At 44.2% G+C, this 26,370-nt stretch overlaps 14 non-coding genes across 14 annotated transcripts; all 14 read left to right on the top strand.

Annotated features, from left to right (window-relative positions):
- The first annotated feature begins 686 nt into the window (after positions 1-686).
- Positions 687-877, top strand: LOC141245446 (U2 spliceosomal RNA). Its single transcript, XR_012309270.1, has one exon. It is a non-coding gene; the product is annotated as a U2 spliceosomal RNA (small nuclear RNA).
- A 1,118-nt stretch (positions 878-1,995) lies between these two features.
- LOC141245432 (U2 spliceosomal RNA) lies at positions 1,996-2,186 on the top strand. Its single transcript, XR_012309257.1, has one exon. It is a non-coding gene; the product is annotated as a U2 spliceosomal RNA (small nuclear RNA).
- A 1,115-nt stretch (positions 2,187-3,301) lies between these two features.
- LOC141245497 (U2 spliceosomal RNA) lies at positions 3,302-3,492 on the top strand. Its single transcript, XR_012309310.1, has one exon. It is a non-coding gene; the product is annotated as a U2 spliceosomal RNA (small nuclear RNA).
- Positions 3,493-4,607: 1,115 nt separating this feature from the next.
- On the top strand, positions 4,608-4,798 carry LOC141245498 (U2 spliceosomal RNA). The gene has a single exon (XR_012309311.1). It is a non-coding gene; the product is annotated as a U2 spliceosomal RNA (small nuclear RNA).
- Positions 4,799-5,913: 1,115 nt separating this feature from the next.
- LOC141245499 (U2 spliceosomal RNA) lies at positions 5,914-6,104 on the top strand. The gene has a single exon (XR_012309312.1). It is a non-coding gene; the product is annotated as a U2 spliceosomal RNA (small nuclear RNA).
- A 1,115-nt stretch (positions 6,105-7,219) lies between these two features.
- LOC141245500 (U2 spliceosomal RNA) lies at positions 7,220-7,410 on the top strand. The gene has a single exon (XR_012309313.1). It is a non-coding gene; the product is annotated as a U2 spliceosomal RNA (small nuclear RNA).
- A 1,115-nt stretch (positions 7,411-8,525) lies between these two features.
- On the top strand, positions 8,526-8,716 carry LOC141245501 (U2 spliceosomal RNA). The gene has a single exon (XR_012309314.1). It is a non-coding gene; the product is annotated as a U2 spliceosomal RNA (small nuclear RNA).
- A 1,115-nt stretch (positions 8,717-9,831) lies between these two features.
- On the top strand, positions 9,832-10,022 carry LOC141245504 (U2 spliceosomal RNA). Its single transcript, XR_012309316.1, has one exon. It is a non-coding gene; the product is annotated as a U2 spliceosomal RNA (small nuclear RNA).
- Positions 10,023-16,015: 5,993 nt separating this feature from the next.
- Positions 16,016-16,197, top strand: LOC141245461 (U2 spliceosomal RNA). Its single transcript, XR_012309283.1, has one exon. It is a non-coding gene; the product is annotated as a U2 spliceosomal RNA (small nuclear RNA).
- A 1,118-nt stretch (positions 16,198-17,315) lies between these two features.
- On the top strand, positions 17,316-17,506 carry LOC141245505 (U2 spliceosomal RNA). Its single transcript, XR_012309317.1, has one exon. It is a non-coding gene; the product is annotated as a U2 spliceosomal RNA (small nuclear RNA).
- Positions 17,507-18,621: 1,115 nt separating this feature from the next.
- On the top strand, positions 18,622-18,812 carry LOC141245506 (U2 spliceosomal RNA). The gene has a single exon (XR_012309318.1). It is a non-coding gene; the product is annotated as a U2 spliceosomal RNA (small nuclear RNA).
- A 1,115-nt stretch (positions 18,813-19,927) lies between these two features.
- LOC141245507 (U2 spliceosomal RNA) lies at positions 19,928-20,118 on the top strand. The gene has a single exon (XR_012309319.1). It is a non-coding gene; the product is annotated as a U2 spliceosomal RNA (small nuclear RNA).
- Positions 20,119-21,233: 1,115 nt separating this feature from the next.
- Positions 21,234-21,424, top strand: LOC141245508 (U2 spliceosomal RNA). The gene has a single exon (XR_012309320.1). It is a non-coding gene; the product is annotated as a U2 spliceosomal RNA (small nuclear RNA).
- Positions 21,425-22,539: 1,115 nt separating this feature from the next.
- On the top strand, positions 22,540-22,730 carry LOC141245509 (U2 spliceosomal RNA). The gene has a single exon (XR_012309321.1). It is a non-coding gene; the product is annotated as a U2 spliceosomal RNA (small nuclear RNA).
- The last annotated feature ends 3,640 nt before the right edge of the window (positions 22,731-26,370 follow it).

Here is a 26,370-nt window from a genome sequence, read left to right on the forward strand (position 1 = left end):
CTGGTTACTCTGCTGCGCTTAAAATTTCTTTTTTGGTTTGCTACAATGCCTTTTCTGAAACGTTGTCTCCCTCTGCTGGAACACTGACTTCTTTCATTTAATGCCTGCAGACTATAAAAGAGAACCCAACCCAAAAAGTTTGGTTGATTAGTCTGTGGCATTCTGTTAAACTGTTGCTTATGGCGGTCTCTGTGAGCTTCTCAGCGACATTCAGCCAGCCAGGTATCCTGCCTGCAGTAGATGGAATGTGGCAATGGAACGCTGGCTGCGCGTGTCATAATAGGCTCTGAGCCTTTATATACCTGTGCACAGCAGCAGCCACCTTCAGTCTGCTGCTGGACAGCCAGCAGCAGCAGCAGCAGGAGAGGTATGTAATCAGGAGCCCTCCTGCTAAGGGTAGACAGCTGCTCGTTCCACCCCACCCCCCGCCTTAATTGGTTCTCCTCCCTTCCAACGGTGTTGAGGCGGGTGGGAACAGCAGGGGGTGAAGGTGCTGTGTTTAAAGAGGTGGAGTTATGCAGATCTAAAACGCGTGGATTGCAGCAGCAGCAAGCCGAAAAGTGCAGGCATGTAAGGGATCTAGAGGTTGACAACATGTCTTCTTAACGGGAGTCCAGGAGCTCATCTCCACAAATGGACTTTTCAGGATCCTTGGGTGGCTCCGTAGTTTGAAACCAATTCTGGTTATCGCTTCTCGGCCTTTTGGCTAAGATCAAGTGTAGTATCTGTTCTTATCAGTTTAATATCTGATACGTCCCCTATCTGGGGACCATATATTAAATGGATTTTTAGAACAGTGAGATGGAAAAAGAGCTTGCTCTGTCCACTCCACGCATTGACCTGCTATTGCAGTATCTCCAGGACCGGTGCACCCCTTCTTTAATGCAGTTTCTAAAATCAGAAAGAATTGAATTCAATGTTTTTTGTTCATTTTGCTTGTTTGTCGGATTTTGGGATGGACTCTTTGGCTTTGCTTTTCTTCTCCTCATTGGAGTTTTCATGTTCAAAGTTGCAGAAGCCAGATTACAAGCTCATTTTGGTTCAACTTCAGCAACTGTGCATTGCATTGCCATGTAATGTGATGCAATGCTATCTTTCTAGCTCTCCCTTTTTACTTCCTTTTGGATAAACAGACATATTAGGCAAGCATTTTGGAGCTTTCACCTAAATAACTACAGGTGGTGAGATAAGCTGCACAATATAATTGACCTTTCAGTATATTGTTGCACACACACCATCTATTTAGCAAATGCCCTTGTTATCAACAGCAGCCTTTTAAACTCACCTGAGCTAACAGGTATGTGCACTGGTTACTCTGCTGCGCTTAAAATTTCTTTTTTGGTTTGCTATAATGCCTTTTCTGAAACGTTGTCTCCCTCTGCTGGAACACTGACTTCTTTCATTTAATGCCTGCAGACTATAAAAGAGAACCCAACCTAAAAAGTTTGGTTGATTAGTCTGTGGCATTCTGTTAAACTGTTGCTTATGGCGGTCTCTGTGAGCTTCTCAGCGACATTAAGCCAGCCAGGTATCCTGCCTGCAGTAGATGGAATGTGGCAATGGAACGCTGGCTGCGCGTGTCATAATAGGCTCTGAGCCTTTATATACCTGTGCACAGCAGCAGCCACCTTCAGTCTGCTGCTGGACAGCCAGCAGCAGCAGCAGCAGCAGGAGAGGTATGTAATCAGGAGCCCTCCTGCTAAGGGTAGACAGCTGCTCGTTCCACCCCACCCCCCGCCTTAATTGGTTCTCCTCCCTTCCAACGGTGTTGAGGCGGGTGGGAACAGCAGGGGGTGAAGGTGCTGTGTTTAAAGAGGTGGAGTTATGCAGATCTAAAACGCGTGGATTGCAGCAGCAGCAAGCCGAAAAGTGCAGGCATGTAAGGGATCTAGAGGTTGACAACATGTCTTCTTAACGGGAGTCCAGGAGCTCATCTCCACAAATGGACTTTTCAGGATCCTTGGGTGGCTCCGTAGTTTGAAACCAATTCTGGTTATCGCTTCTCGGCCTTTTGGCTAAGATCAAGTGTAGTATCTGTTCTTATCAGTTTAATATCTGATACGTCCCCTATCTGGGGACCATATATCAAATGGATTTTTAGAACAGGGAGATGGAAAAAGAGCTTGCTCTGTCCACTCCACGCATTGACCTGGTATTGCAGTATCTCCAGGACCGGTGCACCCCTTCTTTAATGCAGTTTCTAAAATCAGAAAGAATTGAATTCAATGTTTTTTGTTCATTTTGCTTGTTTGTCGGATTTTGGGATGGACTCTTTGGCTTTGCTTTTCTTCTCCTCATTGGATTTTTCATGTTCAAAGTTGCAGAAGCCAGATTACAAGCTCATTTTGGTTCAACTTCAGCAACTGTGCATTGCATTGCCATGTAATGTGATGCAATGCTATCTTTCTAGCTCTCCCTTTTTACTTTCTTTTGGATAAACAGACATATTAGGCAAGCATTTTGGAGCTTTCACCTAAATAACTACAGGTGGTGAGATAAGCTGCACAATATAATTGACCTTTCAGTATATTGTTGCACACACACCATCTATTTAGCAAATGCCCTTGTTATCAACAGCAGCCTTTTAAACTCACCTGAGCTAACAGGTATGTGCGCTGGTTACTCTGCTGCGCTTAAAATTTCTTTTTTGGTTTGCTACAATGCCTTTTCTGAAACGTTGTCTCCCTCTGCTGGAACACTGACTTCTTTCATTTAATGCCTGCAGACTATAAAAGAGAACCCAACCCAAAAAGTTTGGTTGATTAGTCTGTGGCATTCTGTTAAACTGTTGCTTATGGCGGTCTCTGTGAGCTTCTCAGCGACATTCAGCCAGCCAGGTATCCTGCCTGCAGTAGATGGAATGTGGCAATGGAACGCTGGCTGCGCGTGTCATAATAGGCTCTGAGCCTTTATATACCTGTGCACAGCAGCAGCCACCTTCAGTCTGCTGCTGGACAGCCAGCAGCAGCAGCAGCAGGAGAGGTATGTAATCAGGAGCCCTCCTGCTAAGGGTAGACAGCTGCTCGTTCCACCCCACCCCCCGCCTTAATTGGTTCTCATCCCTTCCAACGGTGTTGAGGCGGGTGGGAACAGCAGGGGGTGAAGGTGCTGTGTTTAAAGAGGTGGAGTTATGCAGATCTAAAACGCGTGGATTGCAGCAGCAGCAAGCCGAAAAGTGCAGGCATGTAAGGGATCTAGAGGTTGACAACATGTCTTCTTAACGGGAGTCCAGGAGCTCATCTCCACAAATGGACTTTTCAGGATCCTTGGGTGGCTCCGTAGTTTGAAACCAATTCTGGTTATCGCTTCTCGGCCTTTTGGCTAAGATCAAGTGTAGTATCTGTTCTTATCAGTTTAATATCTGATACGTCCCCTATCTGGGGACCATATATTAAATGGATTTTTAGAACAGGGAGATGGAAAAAGAGCTTGCTCTGTCCACTCCACGCATTGACCTGGTATTGCAGTATCTCCAGGACCGGTGCACCCCTTCTTTAATGCAGTTTCTAAAATCATAAAGAATTGAATTCAATGTTTTTTGTTCATTTTGCTTGTTTGTCGGATTTTGGGATGGACTCTTTGGCTTTGCTTTTCTTCTCCTCATTGGATTTTTCATGTTCAAAGTTGCAGAAGCCAGATTACAAGCTCATTTTGGTTCAACTTCAGCAACTGTGCATTGCATTGCCATGTAATGTGATGCAATGCTATCTTTCTAGCTCTCCCTTTTTACTTCCTTTTGGATAAACAGACATATTAGGCAAGCATTTTGGAGCTTTCACCTAAATAACTACAGGTGGTGAGATAAGCTGCACAATATAATTGACCTTTCAGTATATTGTTGCACACACACCATCTATTTAGCAAATGCCCTTGTTATCAACAGCAGCCTTTTAAACTCACCTGAGCTAACAGGTATGTGCGCTGGTTACTCTGCTGCGCTTAAAATTTCTTTTTTGGTTTGCTACAATGCCTTTTCTGAAACGTTGTCTCCCTCTGCTGGAACACTGACTTCTTTCATTTAATGCCTGCAGACTATAAAAGAGAACCCAACCCAAAAAGTTTGGTTGATTAGTCTGTGGCATTCTGTTAAACTGTTGCTTATGGCGGTCTCTGTGAGCTTCTCAGCGACATTCAGCCAGCCAGGTATCCTGCCTGCAGTAGATGGAATGTGGCAATGGAACGCTGGCTGCGCGTGTCATAATAGGCTCTGAGCCTTTATATACCTGTGCACAGCAGCAGCCACCTTCAGTCTGCTGCTGGACAGCCAGCAGCAGCAGCAGCAGGAGAGGTATGTAATCAGGAGCCCTCCTGCTAAGGGTAGACAGCTGCTCGTTCCACCCCACCCCCCGCCTTAATTGGTTCTCCTCCCTTCCAACGGTGTTGAGGCGGGTGGGAACAGCAGGGGGTGAAGGTGCTGTGTTTAAAGAGGTGGAGTTATGCAGATCTAAAACGCGTGGATTGCAGCAGCAGCAAGCCGAAAAGTGCAGGCATGTAAGGGATCTAGAGGTTGACAACATGTCTTCTTAACGGGAGTCCAGGAGCTCATCTCCACAAATGGACTTTTCAGGATCCTTGGGTGGCTCCGTAGTTTGAAACCAATTCTGGTTATCGCTTCTCGGCCTTTTGGCTAAGATCAAGTGTAGTATCTGTTCTTATCAGTTTAATATCTGATACGTCCCCTATCTGGGGACCATATATTAAATGGATTTTTAGAACAGGGAGATGGAAAAAGAGCTTGCTCTGTCCACTCCACGCATTGACCTGGTATTGCAGTATCTCCAGGACCGGTGCACCCCTTCTTTAATGCAGTTTCTAAAATCATAAAGAATTGAATTCAATGTTTTTTGTTCATTTTGCTTGTTTGTCGGATTTTGGGATGGACTCTTTGGCTTTGCTTTTCTTCTCCTCATTGGATTTTTCATGTTCAAAGTTGCAGAAGCCAGATTACAAGCTCATTTTGGTTCAACTTCAGCAACTGTGCATTGCATTGCCATGTAATGTGATGCAATGCTATCTTTCTAGCTCTCCCTTTTTACTTCCTTTTGGATAAACAGACATATTAGGCAAGCATTTTGGAGCTTTCACCTAAATAACTACAGGTGGTGAGATAAGCTGCACAATATAATTGACCTTTCAGTATATTGTTGCACACACACCATCTATTTAGCAAATGCCCTTGTTATCAACAGCAGCCTTTTAAACTCACCTGAGCTAACAGGTATGTGCGCTGGTTACTCTGCTGCGCTTAAAATTTCTTTTTTGGTTTGCTACAATGCCTTTTCTGAAACGTTGTCTCCCTCTGCTGGAACACTGACTTCTTTCATTTAATGCCTGCAGACTATAAAAGAGAACCCAACCCAAAAAGTTTGGTTGATTAGTCTGTGGCATTCTGTTAAACTGTTGCTTATGGCGGTCTCTGTGAGCTTCTCAGCGACATTCAGCCAGCCAGGTATCCTGCCTGCAGTAGATGGAATGTGGCAATGGAACGCTGGCTGCGCGTGTCATAATAGGCTCTGAGCCTTTATATACCTGTGCACAGCAGCAGCCACCTTCAGTCTGCTGCTGGACAGCCAGCAGCAGCAGCAGCAGGAGAGGTATGTAATCAGGAGCCCTCCTGCTAAGGGTAGACAGCTGCTCGTTCCACCCCACCCCCCGCCTTAATTGGTTCTCCTCCCTTCCAACGGTGTTGAGGCGGGTGGGAACAGCAGGGGGTGAAGGTGCTGTGTTTAAAGAGGTGGAGTTATGCAGATCTAAAACGCGTGGATTGCAGCAGCAGCAAGCCGAAAAGTGCAGGCATGTAAGGGATCTAGAGGTTGACAACATGTCTTCTTAACGGGAGTCCAGGAGCTCATCTCCACAAATGGACTTTTCAGGATCCTTGGGTGGCTCCGTAGTTTGAAACCAATTCTGGTTATCGCTTCTCGGCCTTTTGGCTAAGATCAAGTGTAGTATCTGTTCTTATCAGTTTAATATCTGATACGTCCCCTATCTGGGGACCATATATTAAATGGATTTTTAGAACAGGGAGATGGAAAAAGAGCTTGCTCTGTCCACTCCACGCATTGACCTGGTATTGCAGTATCTCCAGGACCGGTGCACCCCTTCTTTAATGCAGTTTCTAAAATCAGAAAGAATTGAATTCAATGTTTTTTGTTCATTTTGCTTGTTTGTCGGATTTTGGGATGGACTCTTTGGCTTTGCTTTTCTTCTCCTCATTGGATTTTTCATGTTCAAAGTTGCAGAAGCCAGATTACAAGCTCATTTTGGTTCAACTTCAGCAACTGTGCATTGCATTGCCATGTAATGTGATGCAATGCTATCTTTCTAGCTCTCCCTTTTTACTTCCTTTTGGATAAACAGACATATTAGGCAAGCATTTTGGAGCTTTCACCTAAATAACTACAGGTGGTGAGATAAGCTGCACAATATAATTGACCTTTCAGTATATTGTTGCACACACACCATCTATTTAGCAAATGCCCTTGTTATCAACAGCAGCCTTTTAAACTCACCTGAGCTAACAGGTATGTGCGCTGGTTACTCTGCTGCGCTTAAAATTTCTTTTTTGGTTTGCTACAATGCCTTTTCTGAAACGTTGTCTCCCTCTGCTGGAACACTGACTTCTTTCATTTAATGCCTGCAGACTATAAAAGAGAACCCAACCCAAAAAGTTTGGTTGATTAGTCTGTGGCATTCTGTTAAACTGTTGCTTATGGCGGTCTCTGTGAGCTTCTCAGCGACATTCAGCCAGCCAGGTATCCTGCCTGCAGTAGATGGAATGTGGCAATGGAACGCTGGCTGCGCGTGTCATAATAGGCTCTGAGCCTTTATATACCTGTGCACAGCAGCAGCCACCTTCAGTCTGCTGCTGGACAGCCAGCAGCAGCAGCAGCAGGAGAGGTATGTAATCAGGAGCCCTCCTGCTAAGGGTAGACAGCTGCTCGTTCCACCCCACCCCCCGCCTTAATTGGTTCTCCTCCCTTCCAACGGTGTTGAGGCGGGTGGGAACAGCAGGGGGTGAAGGTGCTGTGTTTAAAGAGGTGGAGTTATGCAGATCTAAAACGCGTGGATTGCAGCAGCAGCAAGCCGAAAAGTGCAGGCATGTAAGGGATCTAGAGGTTGACAACATGTCTTCTTAACGGGAGTCCAGGAGCTCATCTCCACAAATGGACTTTTCAGGATCCTTGGGTGGCTCCGTAGTTTGAAACCAATTCTGGTTATCGCTTCTCGGCCTTTTGGCTAAGATCAAGTGTAGTATCTGTTCTTATCAGTTTAATATCTGATACGTCCCCTATCTGGGGACCATATATTAAATGGATTTTTAGAACAGGGAGATGGAAAAAGAGCTTGCTCTGTCCACTCCACGCATTGACCTGGTATTGCAGTATCTCCAGGACCGGTGCACCCCTTCTTTAATGCAGTTTCTAAAATCAGAAAGAATTGAATTCAATGTTTTTTGTTCATTTTGCTTGTTTGTCGGATTTTGGGATGGACTCTTTGGCTTTGCTTTTCTTCTCCTCATTGGATTTTTCATGTTCAAAGTTGCAGAAGCCAGATTACAAGCTCATTTTGGTTCAACTTCAGCAACTGTGCATTGCATTGCCATGTAATGTGATGCAATGCTATCTTTCTAGCTCTCCCTTTTTACTTCCTTTTGGATAAACAGACATATTAGGCAAGCATTTTGGAGCTTTCACCTAAATAACTACAGGTGGTGAGATAAGCTGCACAATATAATTGACCTTTCAGTATATTGTTGCACACACACCATCTATTTAGCAAATGCCCTTGTTATCAACAGCAGCCTTTTAAACTCACCTGAGCTAACAGGTATGTGCGCTGGTTACTCTGCTGCGCTTAAAATTTCTTTTTTGGTTTGCTACAATGCCTTTTCTGAAACGTTGTCTCCCTCTGCTGGAACACTGACTTCTTTCATTTAATGCCTGCAGACTATAAAAGAGAACCCAACCCAAAAAGTTTGGTTGATTAGTCTGTGGCATTCTGTTAAACTGTTGCTTATGGCGGTCTCTGTGAGCTTCTCAGCGACATTCAGCCAGCCAGGTATCCTGCCTGCAGTAGATGGAATGTGGCAATGGAACGCTGGCTGCGCGTGTCATAATAGGCTCTGAGCCTTTATATACCTGTGCACAGCAGCAGCCACCTTCAGTCTGCTGCTGGACAGCCAGCAGCAGCAGCAGCAGGAGAGGTATGTAATCAGGAGCCCTCCTGCTAAGGGTAGACAGCTGCTCGTTCCACCCCACCCCCCGCCTTAATTGGTTCTCCTCCCTTCCAACGGTGTTGAGGCGGGTGGGAACAGCAGGGGGTGAAGGTGCTGTGTTTAAAGAGGTGGAGTTATGCAGATCTAAAACGCGTGGATTGCAGCAGCAGCAAGCCGAAAAGTGCAGGCATGTAAGGGATCTAGAGGTTGACAACATGTCTTCTTAACGGGAGTCCAGGAGCTCATCTCCACAAATGGACTTTTCAGGATCCTTGGGTGGCTCCGTAGTTTGAAACCAATTCTGGTTATCGCTTCTCGGCCTTTTGGCTAAGATCAAGTGTAGTATCTGTTCTTATCAGTTTAATATCTGATACGTCCCCTATCTGGGGACCATATATTAAATGGATTTTTAGAACAGGGAGATGGAAAAAGAGCTTGCTCTGTCCACTCCACGCATTGACCTGGTATTGCAGTATCTCCAGGACCGGTGCACCCCTTCTTTAATGCAGTTTCTAAAATCAGAAAGAATTGAATTCAATGTTTTTTGTTCATTTTGCTTGTTTGTCGGATTTTGGGATGGACTCTTTGGCTTTGCTTTTCTTCTCCTCATTGGATTTTTCATGTTCAAAGTTGCAGAAGCCAGATTACAAGCTCATTTTGGTTCAACTTCAGCAACTGTGCATTGCATTGCCATGTAATGTGATGCAATGCTATCTTTCTAGCTCTCCCTTTTTACTTCCTTTTGGATAAACAGACATATTAGGCAAGCATTTTGGAGCTTTCACCTAAATAACTACAGGTGGTGAGATAAGCTGCACAATATAATTGACCTTTCAGTATATTGTTGCACACACACCATCTATTTAGCAAATGCCCTTGTTATCAACAGCAGCCTTTTAAACTCACCTGAGCTAACAGGTATGTGCGCTGGTTACTCTGCTGCGCTTAAAATTTCTTTTTTGGTTTGCTACAATGCCTTTTCTGAAACGTTGTCTCCCTCTGCTGGAACACTGACTTCTTTCATTTAATGCCTGCAGACTATAAAAGAGAACCCAACCCAAAAAGTTTGGTTGATTAGTCTGTGGCATTCTGTTAAACTGTTGCTTATGGCGGTCTCTGTGAGCTTCTCAGCGACATTCAGCCAGCCAGGTATCCTGCCTGCAGTAGATGGAATGTGGCAATGGAACGCTGGCTGCGCGTGTCATAATAGGCTCTGAGCCTTTATATACCTGTGCACAGCAGCAGCCACCTTCAGTCTGCTGCTGGACAGCCAGCAGCAGCAGCAGCAGGAGAGGTATGTAATCAGGAGCCCTCCTGCTAAGGGTAGACAGCTGCTCGTTCCACCCCACCCCCCGCCTTAATTGGTTCTCCTCCCTTCCAACGGTGTTGAGGTGGGTGGGAACAGCAGGGAGTGAAGGTGCTGTGTTTAAAAAGGTGGAGTTATGCAGATCTAAAACGCGTGGATTGCAGCAGCAGCAAGCCGAAAAGTGCAGGCATGTAAGGGATCTAGAGGTTGACAACATGTCTTCTTAACGGGAGTCCAGGAGCTCATCTCCACAAATGGACTTTTCAGGATCCTTGGGTGGCTCCGTAGTTTGAAACCAATTCTGGTTATCGCTTCTCGGCCTTTTGGCTAAGATCAAGTGTAGTATCTGTTCTTATCAGTTTAATATCTGATACGTCCCCTATCTGGGGACCATATATTAAATGGATTTTTAGAACAGGGAGATGGAAAAAGAGCTTGCTCTGTCCACTCCACGCATTGACCTGGTATTGCAGTATCTCCAGGACCGGTGCACCCCTTCTTTAATGCAGTTTCTAAAATCAGAAAGAATTGAATTCAATGTTTTTTGTTCATTTTGCTTGTTTGTCGGATTTTGGGATGGACTCTTTGGCTTTGCTTTTCTTCTCCTCATTGGATTTTTCATGTTCAAAGTTGCAGAAGCCAGATTACAAGCTCATTTTGGTTCAACTTCAGCAACTGTGCATTGCATTGCCATGTAATGTGATGCAATGCTATCTTTCTAGCTCTCCCTTTTTACTTCCTTTTGGATAAACAGACATATTAGGCAAGCATTTTGGAGCTTTCACCTAAATAACTACAGGTGGTGAGATAAGCTGCACAATATAATTGACCTTTCAGTATATTGTTGCACACACACCATCTATTTAGCAAATGCCCTTGTTATCAACAGCAGCCTTTTAAACTCACCTGAGCTAACAGGTATGTGCGCTGGTTACTCTGCTGCGCTTAAAATTTCTTTTTTGGTTTGCTACAATGCCTTTTCTGAAACGTTGTCTCCCTCTGCTGGAACACTGACTTCTTTCATTTAATGCCTGCAGACTATAAAAGAGAACCCAACCCAAAAAGTTTGGTTGATTAGTCTGTGGCATTCTGTTAAACTGTTGCTTATGGCGGTCTCTGTGAGCTTCTCAGCGACATTCAGCCAGCCAGGTATCCTGCCTGCAGTAGATGGAATGTGGCAATGGAACGCTGGCTGCGCGTGTCATAATAGGCTCTGAGCCTTTATATACCTGTGCACAGCAGCAGCCACCTTCAGTCTGCTGCTGGACAGCCAGCAGCAGCAGCAGCAGGAGAGGTATGTAATCAGGAGCCCTCCTGCTAAGGGTAGACAGCTGCTCGTTCCACCCCACCCCCCGCCTTAATTGGTTCTCCTCCCTTCCAACGGTGTTGAGGCGGGTGGGAACAGCAGGGGGTGAAGGTGCTGTGTTTAAAGAGGTGGAGTTATGCAGATCTAAAACGCGTGGATTGCAGCAGCAGCAAGCCGAAAAGTGCAGGCATGTAAGGGATCTAGAGGTTGACAACATGTCTTCTTAACGGGAGTCCAGGAGCTCATCTCCACAAATGGACTTTTCAGGATCCTTGGGTGGCTCCGTAGTTTGAAACCAATTCTGGTTATCGCTTCTCGGCCTTTTGGCTACGACCAAGTGTTGTTGCTGGAAGACTCCAAAGCCTATCGCATCCTCGGCCTTGAGGCATCGACAGTTCTACTGTCTTAAGCCTCCTGCTGCTATAGGGGGTGTGCGTGCTGAAGAGAACCAAGAAGGCGATCGACTTACCTGAATATGGCGATGGCGACATCGGCTACTCTCCGTTCTGCTGGAGCTGGCGACTTGAAGATCAAGAACTCTTTCAAGATTGAAGTTGAAGAGCGAGCCCGTGACAAGTTCTCCCTGTCTTTCTTCGTGAGGAAAGTCCTGCTTGAGATCCTGCAGGTGAAAAGGGAGAACATTCTGGCACTTCAAGATGCTCCTGGACGCTTTGTGCTTACCCTGACCTCTGAAGTGGCATCTCAGAATTTTTACCATCAGATCAAGCTGAGACTTCAGGAGGAAGATCTTAAAGGACTGTGTTTTGTGACCCTCTGCCTGGCAGAAGAGAAGTCTGTGGTGGTTCATATGAGCAATCCGCATGTCTCTGAAAAGGATGTGGCTGCGTTTCTGCATAACTATTGCTCTGAGGTCCACTTCTCTCACAAAATCATGAACTCTGAGAGGTTGTGGACCGGAAAATACAAGTTCATCGTGAAGCTGAGAGAAGGTTTGGGAATTGGTGGACTCAATCATCCGCCTCAGAGCTTCCTGATTGGCAGAGAGAGAGGAAGACTCTTCTATCCAGGGATGCCTATCTTCTGCAGAAAATGTATGGACTTTGGGCATTCCTTTGAGAGCTGCAAGGAGGAGAACGCTCTTTGCAAGAAGTGCTATCAAAAAGGACATGTCACTCTGAACTGCCCAAATCAGATGATCTGTAATATCTGCCGTATCCCTGGGCACTCTTTTCGGGATTGTCCGTTGAGAAAAAAGACCTTCAGCTATGCAGATGCAGCTCGGGGGGGAGCCCCTCCGAAGCGGTCCAGTCCTGAAGAACAAACAGACAAATCCAAGGACCCTCCCGGGAACCCTTCTGGGGATCCGCCCAAGGACACTGCTGGGGACCCGCCTGGGGATAGCATTGTTCTCAAGGATTGGTCGGAGAGTCCAGATGGTCATGTGGTGGAGGAGAATCCAGCTGAGTCTGAAGTGGAGATGGGAGAGGAGTCTTCTAAGGAGGCTGGTGGTGAGGAGGAGGAGGAGGAGATTGACATTGACGTGGAGGTTTTGAGGAAAAGGAAAAAGGAGAAGTCGAGTTTGTTTAAGGGAGAGAGCGCCAGCAAAAGACCTGCTGGGCGTTTGAAAATAGTCCTCCCTAATTACTCACCTAAACCGATCATCTCAGTTCCTAAACCTGTAAACCCATCTGATCCGGTGAACATCGAGGAATTCTCAGACACGGACGTTTCTGCGGGTCCCTCTACCCCGGTCGGATTCATGTCAGATACGGACTCAAGTTCTGTTTAAATGATTTATGGCTACACTCAAAATTGCCTCACTAAATGTGAGGAGTTTAAAGGGCTCTGTCAAGAGAGCTGCTTTATTTTCTTACCTGATGACTTTAGATGCTGATATTTTTTTACTTCAAGAATGCGGCATTGACCATGACCCTAACTATAACAAACTAAGGGAAGATTGGGCGAACGGACCTTCCATCTGGTCCGGTGAAAATGGATCGCGTGCTACTGGTGTTGGCGTCCTGTTTAAAAACAAAGACTTTAAGGTTACCTCGTTCACTGAAGTTGAACCTGGACGTGCACTAGTTGTTAATGTGAGTTACTGTGGATCCGAGTTCAAGCTGATTAATGTTTATGCATCTCCGATTAAAGAGGAAAGATCCAGTTTATTAGATATCATCAAACTCTTTATACCTGGTCCTACACCAACTGTGGTTGGCGGTGACTTCAATTGTATCCGGTCTGATGAAAATAGGACATCAGGTACTAGAAGGAAAGACAAAACTGAGATGCAGTTAAAAAATCTAATCGACGATACTTGCCTGAATGATGTCTGGAGAGTAAAGAATACCTCTGAACCAGGATACACTTGGGAGAAAAATCTTCTAAAATCAAGAATTGACTTTGTTCTGACATCACAGAGTTTTAAAGTGAATAAAGTGGATCTAATAGGTAACATCTTTTCTGACCACAAAACGTTAATTACTCACTTGGAATTGCCCAGTCTAGAGAAAGGGCGAGGTGTCTGGAAGTTGAACACTCTGCTGCTGGAAGATGAAAGTATAAAAGAGGAATTTTTGAAATTTTATAAAAAACTACAGGGGAAAAAACGTTATTACAAAAGAATTCTAGAATGGTGGGAGTATGTGAAGTTTCAAATTAGACATTTTTTTCTCTTAGCTGGCAAAAGGAAGGCCAGACAGAATCAGAAATGGTTTAAAGACCTGAATACAAAACTGCAAACAGGTTACAAACTCAGAAATGCAGGGATAGATATGGAGGATGTTATTTTACAAGTCAAAGAAGACATTAAAAAAGCAATTGAACAGAAAGGCAAAGAAATAATTTTCAACGCCAAGGTAGAACATATGGAAAAAAATGAAACATGTTCCAGGTTCTTTTTCAAAAAATCTTTAGAACGCAAAGAATTAATTAAAGAACTTGATGGTGAAACAACTAAAGATGGACTGTTGGACAAAGCGCAAACTTTTTATCAAAATCTTTTTAGCGAAAAGAAAATTGACGCTGATTTTTTACCTGATGCTCTTAATTCATTGCAGAATCACCTTGAAAAGCAAGATCAAGAGTTGTTGATTGAAGATATCTGTGAAGAAGAACTGCTAAGTGCAATCAAAAGCTTTTCTAGAGGAAAAACACCGGGTACTGACGGACTACAAATTGAATTTTATCTTACTTTTTGGGAGATTTTAAAAGACGACCTGTTTGAGTTTTTTAAAGCTGTCTTTTTATGTGACAAATTGCCTGAATCTTGGAGAAGTGGTGTGGTCACCCTGCTTTTTAAAAAAGGAGATAAGACTAATCTAGAGAACTGGAGACCAATCATGTTACTCAACGTAGATTATAAAATTATGGCAAAAATCATGGTGAACAGAATGAAGAAGGTGATAGAGAAGGTCGTGCATCCTGATCAGGTATGTGGTGTGCCTGGTCGTACAATTGCAGAAAACTTGAATATTATACGGGACGCAATATGGTATCAGCAAGAGAGGAAGCAAAAGCTAGCTCTTCTGTCCCTTGATTTCCAGAAAGCGTACGACAGAGTCTCTCATAAGTACCTGTATTCTGTGTTAAAGAAAATGAAATTCCCGGATGTTTTTATTAAGCACATTGCACTTTTATATGATGGAAGTTTTAGCAGGATTTTAATTAATGGTTTTTTATCTTCAGAAGTTTTTCTAAAGTCGGGCGTCAAACAAGGATGCCCACTCTCGCCTCTGCTTTTTATCTGCACAATCGAGCCTCTACTGGCAATGTTGAGGAAAGATAAGATGGTGAAAGGTGTACCCATACCAGGTGGAAATGGACTAAGTACTAAGTCACTGGGGTACATGGATGACATCACGATCATGTGCGACTCAGAACAATCGCTGAGAAGAGCAGTAAGAACTACTGATTTTTTCTGTTTAGCATCTGCCTTCAAACTGAACTTGGAGAAGAGCGAATGTCTTGGATTCGGTGATTGGTCAGATGCGCAGATTCCTCAACTTAAAATAAGAAGTGATAAGATCAAAATTTTAGGTGTTGTGTTTACAAAGAAGAATGATGGAGAAGAAAGTTGGCAGTTGGTGAAGGAGAAAATGAAAAAGAAGATAAGTTTATGGAAACTCAGAAAATTATCAATGGAAGGTAAAAACTTGATCATTAAGTCTTTGTTGTTGCCGATAATGTTGTTTTTAAGTATGGTGTACCCTCCGAATGAGAACACAGTAAAGTTTCTCCAGAGACAAATTTTTCTTTTTCTGTGGGGATCAAAAATGGAGAAGGTTCGAAGAGAGACAATGTACAAGCAGCATAAATATGGTGGAAAGAATATCCCAAATATCAAAAAATTTTTGTACCTAAAGTTCTTTAGTTTTTGCTTCAAAATGACCAATCTAAGAACTCATTGGTCTTTCTACTTAAGATATGCAGCTGGAGATATCTTTAGGAAAAGAAAGTGGATAACATTGCCCCAAAATTCTCCTGTCCTAATTACACTGCCAAAACAATATGTCTTACTAGAAAAAACAATTAGACTTTATAACTTACCTGAAATAGATGTGGAGATGCTGTCAAATTCAAGAAGACTGGCTCTAGAGACAAAGAGAAAAGAAACGATGACAGCAGTGGCAAACTTTACATACACTAAAAGTGGAAGAATTTGGAGAATGACTTATGCACCTTATCTAACAAATGAATATAAAGACTTGGCATGGGCAATAGTGCAAGAATGTGTTCCTGTTAGATTTTTTCAACACAGAAGGGGATTGTGCAATACTGCAAGATGCCCTAGAACAGGCTGTGTTAGAGAGGAAACAGTTTTACACACCTTTTGGAACTGTTTTTATGCCCAAAATGTCTGGAAAGAAGTTGGAAGTCTCTTAAAGTTTGTTACTGGTCTTAAGTTTCTAAATCACGAAGTAGTTTTATATGGAAATTTTACATGTCAATCAAAAGAAAAAGAAAGAGTCATCTGGATAATGATAAATGGAATAAAGAATGCGCTATGGAAAGTCCGAAACATATTGCTTTTTAAAAGAGATTTTATAAGTGAAAGTGAATGCATAAAATTAGCACTAAGTGAAATATATATTTATTACCTGTTAGATCTGAAGAGAATTGGGAAAAAAAGAGCCAAGAGTCTATGGAATTTTCATCTGTGGAACCTTGTAGCATGAACAGATTATAAGGCAAGAGAAATATTAGAAGAGAAATAACAACTGAAATATAAGAACAAAATGAAAAAGAAAAAAATCTGTTCTTATCAGTTTAATATCTGATACGTCCCCTATCTGGGGACCATATATTAAATGGATTTTTAGAACAGGGAGATGGAAAAAGAGCTTGCTCTGTCCACTCCACGCATTGACCTGGTATTGCAGTATCTCCAGGACCGGTGCACCCCTTCTTTAATGCAGTTTCTACAATCAGAAAGAATTGAATTCAATGTTTTTTGTTCATTTTGCTTGTTTGTCGGATTTTGGGATGGACTCTTTGGCTTTGCTTTTCTTCTCCTCATTGGATTTTTCATGTTCAAAGTTGCAGAAGCCAGATTACAAGCTCATTTTGGTTCAACTTCAGCAACTGTGCATTGCATTGCCATGTAATGTGATGCAATGCTATCTTTCTAGCTCTCCCTTTTTACTTCCTTTTGGATAAACAGACATATTAGGCAAGCATTTTGGAGCTTTCACCTAAATAACTACAGGTAGTGAGATAAGCTGCACAATATAATTGACCTTTCAGTATATTGTTGCACACACACCATCTATTTAGCAAATGCCCTTGTTATCAACAGCAGCCTTTTAAACTCACCTGAGCTAACAGGTATGTGCGCTGGTTACTCTGCTGCGCTTAAAATTTCTTTTTTGGTTTGCTACAATGCCTTTTCTGAAGCGTTGTCTCCCTCTGCTGGAACACTGACTTCTTTCATTTAATGCCTGCAGACTATAAAAGAGAACCCAACCCAAAAAGTTTGGTTGATTAGTCTGTGGCATTCTGTTAAACTGTTGCTTATGGCGGTCTCTGTGAGCTTCTCAGCGACATTCAGCCAGCCAGGTATCCTGCCTGCAGTAGATGGAATGTGGCAATGGAACGCTGGCTGCGCGTGTCATAATAGGCTCTGCGCCTTTATATACCTGTGCACAGCAGCAGCCACCTTCAGTCTGCTGCTGGACAGCCAGCAGCAGCAGCAGCAGGAGAGGTATGTAATCAGGAGCCCTCCTGCTAAGGGTAGACAGCTGCTCGTTCCACCCCACCCCCCGCCTTAATTGGTTCTCCTCCCTTCCAACGGTGTTGAGGCGGGTGGGAACAGCAGGGGGTGAAGGTGCTGTGTTTAAAGAGGTGGAGTTATGCAGATCTAAAACGCGTGGATTGCAGCAGCAGCAGCAAGCCGAAAAGTGCAGGCATGTAAGGGATCTAGAGGTTGACAACATGTCTTCTTAACGGGAGTCCAGGAGCTCATCTCCACAAATGGACTTTTCAGGATCCTTGGGTGGCTCCGTAGTTTGAAACCAATTCTGGTTATCGCTTCTCGGCCTTTTGGCTAAGATCAAGTGTAGTATCTGTTCTTATCAGTTTAATATCTGATACGTCCCCTATCTGGGGACCATATATTAAATGGATTTTTAGAACAGGGAGATGGAAAAAGAGCTTGCTCTGTCCACTCCACGCATTGACCTGGTATTGCAGTATCTCCAGGACCGGTGCACCCCTTCTTTAATGCAGTTTCTAAAATCAGAAAGAATTGAATTCAATGTTTTTTGTTCATTTTGCTTGTTTGTCGGATTTTGGGATGGACTCTTTGGCTTTGCTTTTCTTCTCCTCATTGGATTTTTCATGTTCAAAGTTGCAGAAGCCAGATTACAAGCTCATTTTGGTTCAACTTCAGCAACTGTGCATTGCATTGCCATGTAATGTGATGCAATGCTATCTTTCTAGCTCTCCCTTTTTACTTCCTTTTGGATAAACAGACATATTAGGCAAGCATTTTGGAGCTTTCACCTAAATAACTACAGGTGGTGAGATAAGCTGCACAATATAATTGACCTTTCAGTATATTGTTGCACACACACCATCTATTTAGCAAATGCCCTTGTTATCAACAGCAGCCTTTTAAACTCACCTGAGCTAACAGGTATGTGCGCTGGTTACTCTGCTGCGCTTAAAATTTCTTTTTTGGTTTGCTACAATGCCTTTTCTGAAACGTTGTCTCCCTCTGCTGGAACACTGACTTCTTTCATTTAATGCCTGCAGACTATAAAAGAGAACCCAACCCAAAAAGTTTGGTTGATTAGTCTGTGGCATTCTGTTAAACTGTTGCTTATGGCGGTCTCTGTGAGCTTCTCAGCGACATTCAGCCAGCCAGGTATCCTGCCTGCAGTAGATGGAATGTGGCAATGGAACGCTGGCTGCGCGTGTCATAATAGGCTCTGAGCCTTTATATACCTGTGCACAGCAGCAGCCACCTTCAGTCTGCTGCTGGACAGCCAGCAGCAGCAGCAGCAGGAGAGGTATGTAATCAGGAGCCCTCCTGCTAAGGGTAGACAGCTGCTCGTTTCACCCCACCCCCCGCCTTAATTGGTTCTCCTCCCTTCCAACGGTGTTGAGGCGGGTGGGAACAGCAGGGGGTGAAGGTGCTGTGTTTAAAGAGGTGGAGTTATGCAGATCTAAAACGCGTGGATTGCAGCAGCAGCAAGCCGAAAAGTGCAGGCATGTAAGGGATCTAGAGGTTGACAACATGTCTTCTTAACGGGAGTCCAGGAGCTCATCTCCACAAATGGACTTTTCAGGATCCTTGGGTGGCTCCGTAGTTTGAAACCAATTCTGGTTATCGCTTCTCGGCCTTTTGGCTAAGATCAAGTGTAGTATCTGTTCTTATCAGTTTAATATCTGATACGTCCCCTATCTGGGGACCATATATTAAATGGATTTTTAGAACAGGGAGATGGAAAAAGAGCTTGCTCTGTCCACTCCACGCATTGACCTGGTATTGCAGTATCTCCAGGACCGGTGCACCCCTTCTTTAATGCAGTTTCTAAAATCAGAAAGAATTGAATTCAATGTTTTTTGTTCATTTTGCTTGTTTGTCGGATTTTGGGATGGACTCTTTGGCTTTGCTTTTCTTCTCCTCATTGGATTTTTCATGTTCAAAGTTGCAGAAGCCAGATTACAAGCTCATTTTGGTTCAACTTCAGCAACTGTGCATTGCATTGCCATGTAATGTGATGCAATGCTATCTTTCTAGCTCTCCCTTTTTACTTCCTTTTGGATAAACAGACATATTAGGCAAGCATTTTGGAGCTTTCACCTAAATAACTACAGGTGGTGAGATAAGCTGCACAATATAATTGACCTTTCAGTATATTGTTGCACACACACCATCTATTTAGCAAATGCCCTTGTTATCAACAGCAGCCTTTTAAACTCACCTGAGCTAACAGGTATGTGCGCTGGTTACTCTGCTGCGCTTAAAATTTCTTTTTTGGTTTGCTACAATGCCTTTTCTGAAACGTTGTCTCCCTCTGCTGGAACACTGACTTCTTTCATTTAATGCCTGCAGACTATAAAAGAGAACCCAACCCAAAAAGTTTGGTTGATTAGTCTGTGGCATTCTGTTAAACTGTTGCTTATGGCGGTCTCTGTGAGCTTCTCAGCGACATTCAGCCAGCCAGGTATCCTGCCTGCAGTAGATGGAATGTGGCAATGGAACGCTGGCTGCGCGTGTCATAATAGGCTCTGAGCCTTTATATACCTGTGCACAGCAGCAGCCACCTTCAGTCTGCTGCTGGACAGCCAGCAGCAGCAGCAGCAGGAGAGGTATGTAATCAGGAGCCCTCCTGCTAAGGGTAGACAGCTGCTCGTTCCACCCCACCCCCCGCCTTAATTGGTTCTCCTCCCTTCCAACGGTGTTGAGGCGGGTGGGAACAGCAGGGGGTGAAGGTGCTGTGTTTAAAGAGGTGGAGTTATGCAGATCTAAAACGCGTGGATTGCAGCAGCAGCAAGCCGAAAAGTGCAGGCATGTAAGGGATCTAGAGGTTGACAACATGTCTTCTTAACGGGAGTCCAGGAGCTCATCTCCACAAATGGACTTTTCAGGATCCTTGGGTGGCTCCGTAGTTTGAAACCAATTCTGGTTATCGCTTCTCGGCCTTTTGGCTAAGATCAAGTGTAGTATCTGTTCTTATCAGTTTAATATCTGATACGTCCCCTATCTGGGGACCATATATTAAATGGATTTTTAGAACAGGGAGATGGAAAAAGAGCTTGCTCTGTCCACTCCACGCATTGACCTGGTATTGCAGTATCTCCAGGACCGGTGCACCCCTTCTTTAATGCAGTTTCTAAAATCAGAAAGAATTGAATTCAATGTTTTTTGTTCATTTTGCTTGTTTGTCGGATTTTGGGATGGACTCTTTGGCTTTGCTTTTCTTCTCCTCATTGGATTTTTCATGTTCAAAGTTGCAGAAGCCAGATTACAAGCTCATTTTGGTTCAACTTCAGCAACTGTGCATTGCATTGCCATGTAATGTGATGCAATGCTATCTTTCTAGCTCTCCCTTTTTACTTCCTTTTGGATAAACAGACATATTAGGCAAGCATTTTGGAGCTTTCACCTAAATAACTACAGGTGGTGAGATAAGCTGCACAATATAATTGACCTTTCAGTATATTGTTGCACACACACCATCTATTTAGCAAATGCCCTTGTTATCAACAGCAGCCTTTTAAACTCACCTGAGCTAACAGGTATGTGCGCTGGTTACTCTGCTGCGCTTAAAATTTCTTTTTTGGTTTGCTACAATGCCTTTTCTGAAACGTTGTCTCCCTCTGCTGGAACACTGACTTCTTTCATTTAATGCCTGCAGACTATAAAAGAGAACCCAACCCAAAAAGTTTGGTTGATTAGTCTGTGGCATTCTGTTAAACTGTTGCTTATGGCGGTCTCTGTGAGCTTCTCAGCGACATTCAGCCAGCCAGGTATCCTGCCTGCAGTAGATGGAATGTGGCAATGGAACGCTGGCTGCGCGTGTCATAATAGGCTCTGAGCCTTTATATACCTGTGCACAGCAGCAGCCACCTTCAGTCTGCTGCTGGACAGCCAGCAGCAGCAGCAGCAGGAGAGGTATGTAATCAGGAGCCCTCCTGCTAAGGGTAGACAGTTGCTCGTTCCACCCCACCCCCCGCCTTAATTGGTTCTCCTCCCTTCCAACGGTGTTGAGGCGGGTGGGAACAGCAGGGGGTGAAGGTGCTGTGTTTAAAGAGGTGGAGTTATGCAGATCTAAAACGCGTGGATTGCAGCAGCAGCAAGCCGAAAAGTGCAGGCATGTAAGGGATCTAGAGGTTGACAACATGTCTTCTTAACGGGAGTCCAGGAGCTCATCTCCACAAATGGACTTTTCAGGATCCTTGGGTGGCTCCGTAGTTTGAAACCAATTCTGGTTATCGCTTCTCGGCCTTTTGGCTAAGATCAAGTGTAGTATCTGTTCTTATCAGTTTAATATCTGATACGTCCCCTATCTGGGGACCATATATTAAATGGATTTTTAGAACAGGGAGATGGAAAAAGAGCTTGCTCTGTCCACTCCACGCATTGACCTGGTATTGCAGTATCTCCAGGACCGGTGCACCCCTTCTTTAATGCAGTTTCTAAAATCAGAAAGAATTGAATTCAATGTTTTTTGTTCATTTTGCTTGTTTGTCGGATTTTGGGATGGACTCTTTGGCTTTGCTTTTCTTCTCCTCATTGGATTTTTCATGTTCAAAGTTGCAGAAGCCAGATTACAAGCTCATTTTGGTTCAACTTCAGCAACTGTGCATTGCATTGCCATGTAATGTGATGCAATGCTATCTTTCTAGCTCTCCCTTTTTACTTCCTTTTGGATAAACAGACATATTAGGCAAGCATTTTGGAGCTTTCACCTAAATAACTACAGGTGGTGAGATAAGCTGCACAATATAATTGACCTTTCAGTATATTGTTGCACACACACCATCTATTTAGCAAATGCCCTTGTTATCAACAGCAGCCTTTTAAACTCACCTGAGCTAACAGGTATGTGCGCTGGTTACTCTGCTGCGCTTAAAATTTCTTTTTTGGTTTGCTACAATGCCTTTTCTGAAACGTTGTCTCCCTCTGCTGGAACACTGACTTCTTTCATTTAATGCCTGCAGACTATAAAAGAGAACCCAACCCAAAAAGTTTGGTTGATTAGTCTGTGGCATTCTGTTAAACTGTTGCTTATGGCGGTCTCTGTGAGCTTCTCAGCGACATTCAGCCAGCCAGGTATCCTGCCTGCAGTAGATGGAATGTGGCAATGGAACGCTGGCTGCGCGTGTCATAATAGGCTCTGAGCCTTTATATACCTGTGCACAGCAGCAGCCACCTTCAGTCTGCTGCTGGACAGCCAGCAGCAGCAGCAGCAGGAGAGGTATGTAATCAGGAGCCCTCCTGCTAAGGGTAGACAGCTGCTCGTTCCACCCCACCCCCCGCCTTAATTGGTTCTCCTCCCTTCCAACGGTGTTGAGGCGGGTGGGAACAGCAGGGGGTGAAGGTGCTGTGTTTAAAGAGGTGGAGTTATGCAGATCTAAAACGCGTGGATTGCAGCAGCAGCAAGCCGAAAAGTGCAGGCATGTAAGGGATCTAGAGGTTGACAACATGTCTTCTTAACGGGAGTCCAGGAGCTCATCTCCACAAATGAACTTTTCAGGATCCTTGGGTGGCTCCGTAGTTTGAAACCAATTCTGGTTATCGCTTCTCGGCCTTTTGGCTAAGATCAAGTGTAGTATCTGTTCTTATCAGTTTAATATCTGATACGTCCCCTATCTGGGGACCATATATTAAATGGATTTTTAGAACAGGGAGATGGAAAAAGAGCTTGCTCTGTCCACTCCACGCATTGACCTGGTATTGCAGTATCTCCAGGACCGGTGCACCCCTTCTTTAATGCAGTTTCTAAAATCAGAAAGAATTGAATTCAATGTTTTTTGTTCATTTTGCTTGTTTGTCGGATTTTGCGATGGACTCTTTGGCTTTGCTTTTCTTCTCCTCATTGGATTTTTCATGTTCAAAGTTGCAGAAGCCAGATTACAAGCTCATTTTGGTTCAACTTCAGCAACTGTGCATTGCATTGCCATGTAATGTGATGCAATGCTATCTTTCTAGCTCTCCCTTTTTACTTCCTTTTGGATAAACAGACATATTAGGCAAGCATTTTGGAGCTTTCACCTAAATAACTACAGGTGGTGAGATAAGCTGCACAATATAATTGACTTTTCAGTATATTGTTGCACACACACCATCTATTTAGCAAATGCCCTTGTTATCAACAGCAGCCTTTTAAACTCACCTAAGCTAACAGGTATGTGCGCTGGTTACTCTGCTGCGCTTAAAATTTCTTTTTTGGTTTGCTACAATGCCTTTTCTGAAACGTTGTCTCCCTCTGCTGGAACACTGACTTCTTTCATTTAATGCCTGCAGACTATAAAAGAGAACCCAACCCAAAAAGTTTGGTTGATTAGTCTGTGGCATTCTGTTAAACTGTTGCTTATGGCGGTCTCTGTGAGCTTCTCAGCGACATTCAGCCAGCCAGGTATCCTGCCTGCAGTAGATGGAATGTGGCAATGGAACGCTGGCTGCGCGTGTCATAATAGGCTCTGAGCCTTTATATACCTGTGCACAGCAGCAGCCACCTTCAGTCTGCTGCTGGACAGCCAGCAGCAGCAGCAGGAGAGGTATGTAATCAGGAGCCCTCCTGCTAAGGGTAGACAGCTGCTCGTTCCACCCCACCCCCCGCCTTAATTGGTTCTCCTCCCTTCCAACGGTGTTGAGGCGGGTGGGAACAGCAGGGGGTGAAGGTGCTGTGTTTAAAGAGGTGGAGTTATGCAGATCTAAAACGCGTGGATTGCAGCAGCAGCAAGCCGAAAAGTGCAGGCATGTAAGGGATCTAGAGGTTGACAACATGTCTTCTTAACGGGAGTCCAGGAGCTCATCTCCACAAATGGACTTTTCAGGATCCTTGGGTGGCTCCGTAGTTTGAAATCAATTCTGGTTATCGCTTCTCGGCCTTTTGGCTGAGACCAATTGCTTCACAGCAGGAGGTTTCAGTTGAAGGGCACTCAGGTACCCCTCTCCTTGGCCTGGCAGGATCGTCCACTTCGGTGGGCTTCACCTGCCTGCTGCTATTAGGGAGAGGGATTAGTCCTAGGGTAACGGGCAGCGATCCCCCAGCCTTCAGGTGCTTTATCACAAAGCTCTGAAGGCGCAGATTGCAGGCGGTTGCAATTTGCATTTTGTTGCGCCATACCATGGAGGTTGACCCCAACCTCGTGCCTCTATATGCGAGGCTCAAGAACACCATAAGGGTCCGCTTTACGGCTGGTGGTTCCGATATGCGGAATCTGGGATATGTAGTCCAGGACGTGCTTGAGAAACTGCTCCACGTCAGAACCAACGAAATCCTTTCTATCCAGGATTATCCTCGACGTGGAGACTATGATGTAACCTTTACTGGCGAAGGTATTTTCAAAGATGTTTTGTCCAGAGTTAAGTCGGTAGAAAATAGCCCTGGTCTAAAAGGGATTCAGATTATCGAGCACGTCCTGGATGAGGTAAAGATGGTGGTTGTGAAAATCTTCTCACCCTTCATAACGGCACCAGAGGTTATTTCCTTTTTGTCAGTTTATTTTAAAAGTGTGAAATTGATTGGGAAAGTGTTGAATGAGTTTAACATCTGGACCTCAAAATGGAAGTTTTTAGTAAAATGTGAAAGAGACCCAAAATTCCCTGGAGGTGTGAGACTTCCTCCAGCTCGATTTAAAATAGGGCAAACTAATGGGGATTTTTTTTTCTCAGGAATGCCACTTTTCTGTAGGTATTGTGGTCTCTATGGGCACTCTAAGGATAGTTGTGGTGCCACTTGTAGAAATTGTGCCAGTACTGAACATGACACAAAGGAGTGCCCAAATGAAAAAAAATGCTCTTTTTGTCGGACACCTGGTCATTTCTATTTTTCTTGCCCTCACAGGTTCAGAGAGGATGAACAAAAACAAAAGGAGAAGTCCAAGACATCCGGGAATGGACGGGCCAATCAGACCACCCCTCAGGAGGAGGAACAGCAACCTGGAGCCTCGGGAGGTGATAAGGGCGCTTCGACTAGTAACAATCCCTCCGAGTCAATGACAGGTAACTCACAGGAGCCCAGGAGCTGGCTGAAAGACCATAAGGAGGCTAAAAGGAAGGCTGAGAAAGATCATAAAGGGGCGGTCGGTAAGGCCAAAAAAGAGCGCCAAAAGGCTGACACCGAGCCCAAAATTCCCACTGGGTCTCACGAGAGCGAGGGCGGTACGTGGCATTTGGTGAGGTCTCATAATAAGAAAAAGAATGGTTCCGTGGAGGTGGCTAATAGGGAGGAGATGGATACATCCCCTCACGGGGGTGTAGACTCTGGAATCCCGAGGTCCCGGGGCTCTGCTGCCCCAGGTGGGGCCCCGAACCTGGCTGCCTCCGGGGACTCTGAGGCTCCGCCATGTGCGCAGCCTGCCCCTGTGTTACGACCCTCTGCGGGTCAGCAGGGGAGTGCGGAGCCTCTCGGAGACCCACCTGACGAGGACCTAAATGGTCAGCCTATGGAGACCCAGTGTAACCTTTCTCTCAATATCCTTCCGAGCTACACCCCAGTAGCGTCGGGTCTTAATTTAAGTGAATGTTCCTTCTCCGATGATGAAGACTCTTTGATAACGGTGGATTCAGAAGAGGGCGTTGGTGAAAGTCCAAGTGGTCTGATCCGTCCATCGGATAGGTAAAGTCCAGTTTTTGTTTCTTCCTAACCATTTGTTATGATGGCTGACATTGGTGGTGTTTCCCTCAATGTGAGAGGCATAGGATCCAAGACCAGAAGAGCTACTGTTTTACATTTTTTAACCTGTTTTACAGCTTCTGTTTTCTTTTTACAAGAATGTCATATCCCTCATAAGATTTCTTACAAAAAATATAAGGAAGAGTGGAAACATGGTCCATCGGTCTGGTCTGGATCAAATGCAACTGGATCAGCCGGGGTAGCTATACTTTTTATGGGAAATGTGTCTATTGATTTTATCCAAGATATTTTACCGGGTCGTATTCTTTTAGTTAAGGCTTTTATTGATGGGACAAGATGGCAGTTTTTAAATTTTTATGGGTCACCTGATAAAAATGAAAGGGCTGATATGCTGGAAATTTTACCTTTATTTATTAACATTTCTGAACCTTTTATCCTGGCAGGTGATTTTAATTGTATTTTAAAAGGCGAAAGCCGACGCTCCGGTTCCGTGAGTAGAAATTATGACAAAACGTCTGGAATGTTAAGCAATATTATAAATGATTGTAAATTAACTGATGTGTATAAAGAATGTAACAAGGATAGCCCTATAGACGCTGGTTTCACCTGGAGCAATTCTACATGTAGCTCCAGGATAGATTTTGTTTTAGGTTCAGAAAAAATACTGCCAGTGAAATGTGAAGTTTTAACTAATATTCTCTCAGATCACAAGGTTTTATCTTTTAGAGTGAGGATTAATGGAAAGAAGAAATGTGGTAAGAAA

Source organism: Phyllobates terribilis, unplaced genomic scaffold (genome assembly GCF_046119375.1).
Source record: "Phyllobates terribilis strain yellow unplaced genomic scaffold, ASM4611937v1 Scaffold_1861__1_contigs__length_200102, whole genome shotgun sequence".
Lineage (NCBI taxonomy): Eukaryota > Metazoa > Chordata > Amphibia > Anura > Dendrobatidae > Phyllobates > Phyllobates terribilis.